Source organism: Dasypus novemcinctus, chromosome 13, assembly GCF_030445035.2.
Source record: "Dasypus novemcinctus isolate mDasNov1 chromosome 13, mDasNov1.1.hap2, whole genome shotgun sequence".
Taxonomy (NCBI): Eukaryota; Metazoa; Chordata; class Mammalia; order Cingulata; family Dasypodidae; genus Dasypus; species Dasypus novemcinctus.
Genome location: NC_080685.1, coordinates 38,481,468 through 38,487,569, shown reverse-complemented (window position 1 = coordinate 38,487,569; position 6,102 = coordinate 38,481,468). Strand labels below are relative to the sequence as shown.

Here is a 6,102-nt window from a genome sequence, read left to right as displayed (position 1 = left end):
TGGCTCACAGGCTTGCCCTGAGGGCTCCAGTGTGATCACGTGTGTGACAAGCATCCTCTCCACATCACCCTTGAGTCTCAGGGGAAGGGCGAGCCAGACCGGGCTCCAGGTTCTCTGGCAGGCAGGAAGCCCCGGGAGTTGGCAAGGTCAGGGAGGAGGGAGCAGCGTGGCGGGGAGCAGGCCCGCCAGCTGGGATTTCGAGTTTGAGGTGTAGCCCTTCTTCCCTCGCCTGTGTACACGAGGTCTTAGGAGCTTACTTTGCCATCCGTGTTGACCGAGCACCAACTCCCCATAAGGCTCCGCGTAGCCTCGACCAGCTCGCCGGGCCTGGGTGAAGGGGCGGGGCCGGCCTCGGGCGTGGCTCATCGCCAGCAGAGTAACGGAAGCCGGGGGACGCCATCCTCACCGCAAGGAATCCGCGGGAGGGAGGCAGGGAGCTGCACCTTCCTGAGCCTGTGGGATGTGGCTTTGGTCCCAGGCCCGCCCTGGCCGGTGGCAGTGACTGACCTCCCCTCCTGGAGTCAGAGCCGCTCCCCCGGAGGTGGTGGGTGGAGGGAGGTTTGCTGCCCCGGACGAGGATGGCGACTGTTGAGACACCAGCCGCTGCAGCCCCCCATTTCCCCGGGGCCGGGGGGTGCTCGGGTCGGGATGGGAGCGGGCGTTCGCCTGTTACGGAGGGGAAAGCATGCTTGCTGAGCTCCCCCCGCCCCCACGTTGTTTTTCTTCTATAAGATGGGTGGATCCTTCCCCTGGTATATAATTCAAAAGGTACAAGAGCCGACTTCTGCGCCAGGCACTGCAGCTCTCTAGACGCGCTCCTTTTCCGGCATGGTGGAAGGGAAAATGCTTTCTAGAATTTATTTTGCTTTTTGATGTGTGACTGGCTATGGTGGGAAACAGAATTGTTTAGAGGCCAGAAATGAAGAACTCAGGTCCCCTGACCCAAGCCAGCCAGGACCCCCCAGCGTGGGTGAGGTGGAAGACCCGCCTACTCATCTCATCACTTCCCCCTGAGGTGGGGATGGGCACCCACCTTAAACAGGATTTCAGGCCTAACCAAAGACCAATATCATTGATGTGCCTGAAAAAATAGCCCAGGCGAGGCAGATTTTCAGGAAAGTGGCATGGAATTTTCTAGACCTGGTAGAAGAGACCAGTCTTCAGACCAGGAAGCCCGTGGCGGCCGTGGACGGCAGCACTGGAATTGCCTGCAAAAAAGAACCTGCTGTTTAGCTGCTGGGAAGGCAGCTGGTGGACTGCCAGGGTCTCCCTTGGTTGTTGAGCCAAGACCGACCTGTTCTTGGGGTGCCTCTGCCTGGTGACTGAGCACAGTGGGGTGCTAGGCCTGGGCATTTCTGCCTGGGCTGGTCTCTGAATTTTGGTGTGACGCTTGCCCTGCCCTGCTCTCTGCCCCATTATCTTTCATAGATGTAAAAATGCACTCCCCCCCCAAAAAAAAATTCAGCTCGCCAGAGATGTGAGGGTTTATTACTGAACTCTTTATTTGATTCCATTGGTCTAGATATCTGTCATTGTGCTGGCACCTTGATTACTTTAGCTTGGTAATAAATTTTGCTTTTTGTTTTTAAAATTATTATTATTTTTAAAGGGTAATAAGTTTTGATATTGGGAAGTCCTCCACTTTTGTTTTCTTTCTAAATGGTTTTGGCTATTCAGGACCTTTCCCCTTCCTTATGAATTCCAGGATTGGCTTTTCCATTTCTGCGAAGAAGGCTGTTGGATTTTGTTAGAATCTGTAAATTGGTCTGGGTAGAATCGATGTCTTAATATCTGGTCTTCCAATCCATGAACATAGAATGTCCTTCTATTTATTTAGGTCTTCTTTAGTTTCTTTGAGCAACATTTTGTAGTTTTCTATACAAATCCTTTACATCCTTGGTTAAATGATTTTTTTTTCCTAAGTAGATACCAGAGATTGAACCCATCCAGGACCTTGTAACCGGGAATGGGAAGCAGGCATTCAACCATTTGAGCTACATTGGCTCCCCTATTATATTCTTTTTTTTTTTGCTATTGTAAATGGGATTTTTTTCTTGATTTCATTTTCAGATGGTTCATTACTAGCATATAGAAACACCACTGATTTTTGCGTGTTCATCTTGTACCCTGCCATTTTGCTGACTTTGTTTATTAGTTCTAGTAGCTTTGTTCTGGATTTTCCTACTATTTTTAACTTGCCTTTTTCTTGATTTGGTGTGCACATAGTTACTGCAACCCTTTAACTGTTTTCCAGAGTGCTGAGAAAGATGGTTTTGCCAGATTTTGTTTTTTGTTCAGAAATTCTTTAGGGGGACAGAACCCAGGAGCGTCTCACTCTTTCTTGGTGATGTCACTCCCTGATTCACTTTTTCTCTATTAACTATGACTTTAGCTGTAGGTTTTTCATATATGCTCATTTATGAGGTTGAGGATGTTCCTTTCCTTTCCTACTTTGTTGAGGGTTTTGTTTTTAAATAATGAATGGGTGTTGGATTTTGTCAAGTACTTTTTCTGTGATGATTGAGATGATTGTGTTGTTTTGTCTTTTTTTTTTTTAGGAAGTACCAGGGATTGAACCTAGGACCTTGTACATGGGAAGCAGGCGCTCAACCACTGAGCCACATCCACTCCTCTATTATGTTCTGTATTGCCATGTTTTATCTCTTTCATGAAAAATATGAGACAATAAGTCTAACACAAAGCTTTGTAATATTCACCAGAGGTCTCTGTCCTAGGAGAAATAAAGATTACTCCTTTCGGGTATAGGTACTGTGGTGTGGTAGAGAAAGCAGATATTTGGAATGAGGCATTGAGATTTGTCATAAGACTTTGCAGAGTTACTTCACCTCTGTGAACCACATCTTTTAACCTATAAAAGGAGACTAATAATGCTTATGAGGTTGTCATAACTATATATGCAACATCCCTTCATTATGACAGTATTTTTCAAATTTTTTTTGTAGTGGAGCCAGTTTACAAATAAAATCTTACTTGGAATCTCAAAATAAAAAAGTGATAAATGCAGTGCTACTCAGGTTCAAGTGCAGGCAGCAGACCTCTTTTCCTGAGATCATATCTCCTATGGCAACCACTCATCACACTTGGTTAATTGTTTTGATAGACTGGAAGCTCAGTCAAGGTGGGGACTGTGTGTGTTTGTCTTGTGCACTGCTGTATTTCTTTCTTTTTTTTTTTTTTTCTTTAAGATTTATTTATCCCTCCTCCACCTCATTGTTTTCTCTGTCTGCTCTCTGTGTCCATTTGCTGTGTGTTCTACTGTGTCTGCTTGTCTTCTCTTTAGGCGGCACCAGAACCAATCCTGGAACCCTCCGGAGTAGGAGAGAGATGCTCAATCTCTTGCGCCACTTCAGCTCCCTGGTCTGCTGTGTCTCTTATTTTCTCTCCTCTATCTCTTTTTATTGCATCCGTCTTGCTGCGCCAGCTCTCCATGCAGGCCAGGACTCCGTGCAGGCCAGCACTCCTGTGCAGGCCAGAACTCTGCATGGGCCAGCTTGCCTTCACCAGGAGGCCCTGGGAATCGAACCCTGGACCTCCTATATGGTAGACGAGCACCGAATCTCTGACCCACATCTGCTTCCCTGCTGTATTTCTAAAACCTAATACAGTGCCAGCCACAGGGTAAGTGCTCAATGAATATTTTAAAAATAAATGAATATCTTGGTGGTAAAGTAATCACCAGGAAAGCTGTCTGTTTAAAGCTGCACCTTGCTTTTTGTTTTGGAAAATCACCTTATTAGGTCACTGAGTAAAGTAGAACTCATAATATGTACAATAATACAAGGGCTTTCTATCTTATAGGCATAGTTGACCTCTTCAGAGTATATATTTTTTAAAGACTTTTTAAAAAATTATGAATTTAACTTACTCTTGTGGAGATGTATACTTGTTTAAATATTAAGTAATTTTCACAAAAGATCTGAAGCTGAAATCCAGAAGACTGATGGAATAATATGTAAGCCTGAGTGTTTTAGTTTGCCAAAGACTGCCAATGCAAAAATACCAGAAATGTTTTAGCTTTTATAATGAGGATTTATTAGAGTAAAAACTTACAGTCTCAAGGCTGCAAAAATGTCCAAATCAAGGCATCATCAGAGATGCTTTCTCACCAAAGGTCGGCTGCTGGTCAGATCCTAGACACATGCCAGGTGGCAAGGCAAAATGGCAGCTCTCCTTCTGGGTCTCTACCTTCTCCTCCAGGCCACTTTCTCCATGAGCTCAGCTGTGGGTGGTCAAGCATATGGCAGAGCTCCTCTCTTCAGCTTTGAGCTGCTCCATGGGCTTGGCCTCTTGGGGGCCTCTTTCTGTGCTCTGTAGCTCCATTAATTTCAGCCTCCAGCCCCTGGGACCTCTCTCTCAGCCTCTTGGGGCTTCTTTGTCTTTCTGCAACTGCAGGCAATCTTGGAGACCTTTCTCACGTGGCAAGGTAAAAATGGCAGTTTCTTTGTGTGTTTCTGCTTTCAGTTTTCAGTTTATATAAGACCCCAGCAAAAGGGGAGGTCACATCTCACTTCAAAGGCCCTAAAGCAGTCTAATAAAAATTGATCTAATCCAGGACCCTGAACTGAATCTAATGCAATCAAATAGTCTAATACCCACAGAATGAATTAGTTAGAAGAACATGATCTTTTCTGGGATTCACAAAATATCAAACTATCACACTGAGCTTCACCTTATTTCAGAGGAAGAACTCATTTATGATGTTTTTGATTACCTAGGCTGCCAAAATACAAAATATAAGAAATAGGTTGGCTTTTACAATGGGGGTTTATTAACTTTTAAGCTTAGAGTTCTGAGGCTGTGAAAATATCCAAATCAAGGCTCCATCAGGTGATACTTTTCACCCTGAACACTGGCTGCTAGCAATCCTGGACTTGTCTGTCATATGGCAAGGCACATAGCGGTGTCTGCTGGTCTCCCTTCCCTTCCCAGTTCTGTTGCCTCAGCTTCCGGCTTCCTCTAGTTTTCTCTCTGTGTCTGTCTCTGTATTCATCCCATTTATAAAGGATTCTAGTAAGAGGATTAAGACCCGCTCTGGGTCATGCCCTTCTGAAGTAACCTAATCAAAAGAAGGTCTCACAATAGGTTTACACCCACAAGAATGGATTAGCCCTAAATACATGACTTTCTGAGGTCCATAAAAGCCTCAAATGTTTAGGGCATTCCCACCACATCCCAGGCAGTGGTAATATAGTAGTACACAAGGCAGGCAGAGTCCCTGCCCTCATGGCAAGTATCCTGAAACAGCGATAAAAAGGGATTGGATAGGATTGATTAAATAACTTAAATCTTGGTGGCAGACTTGGCCCAGTGGTTAGGGCATCCGTCTACCACATGGGAGGTCCGCGGTTCAAACCCCGGGCTCCTTGACCTGTGTGGAGCTGGCCCATGCGCAGTGCTGATGTGCGCAAGAAGTGCCATGCCACGCAGGGGTGTCCCCCGTGTAGGGGAGCCCCACGTGCAAGGAGTGCGCCCCGTAAGGAGAGCCGCCCAGCGCGAAAGAAAGTGCAGCCTGCCCAGGAATGGTGCCGCACACACGGAGAGCTGACACAAGATGACGCAACAAAAAGAAACACAGATTCCTGTGCCGCTGACAACAACAGAAGCAAAGAAGATGCAGCAAATAGACACAGAGATCAGACAACCGGGGTGGAGGGGAAGGGGAGAGAAATAAATAAATTTTTAAAAATCTTAAAATAAATAAATAAATAAATAACTTAAATCTGGGAAATGCACCGATATCACTGATATCAGACTATTGTTTTGGTGGCATATTACATCTGGGTACATAGAGCCCCTGAAAGTAGTTGAAAGCCCCTTCGTCAGTCATCATGGGAAAAGGCAGAGGCGACTGAAGGAGAAATAAACACTGGATTAGGAAATAACCTTGGACTAGGGAAGGAAGAAAAACTTTTCCTTTCTCTGGTCTTTAAGGAATTGGGGCTGGACTCCAATATGCTGGCAGGTATTGAAGAATGGTGAAGGTGAGGCTGGCTCTACTACAAGGAGGGAGCCACCCCAAAGAGGATCAGTGTAGATAGATAGCTAGTTCTGGGAAATTTCCTCTTTTGTTACTGCCTTTTA

The 6,102-nt window shown here is 45.6% G+C and overlaps 1 long non-coding RNA gene across 1 annotated transcript; it reads left to right on the top strand.

The window, feature by feature from the left end:
• The first annotated feature begins 286 nt into the window (after positions 1 to 286).
• LOC131280908 (uncharacterized) lies at positions 287 to 5,740 on the top strand. Its single transcript, XR_009188588.2, has 2 exons — positions 287 to 768; positions 2,559 to 5,740. It is a non-coding gene; the product is annotated as an uncharacterized lncRNA (long non-coding RNA).
• Positions 5,741 to 6,102: the final 362 nt, after the last annotated feature.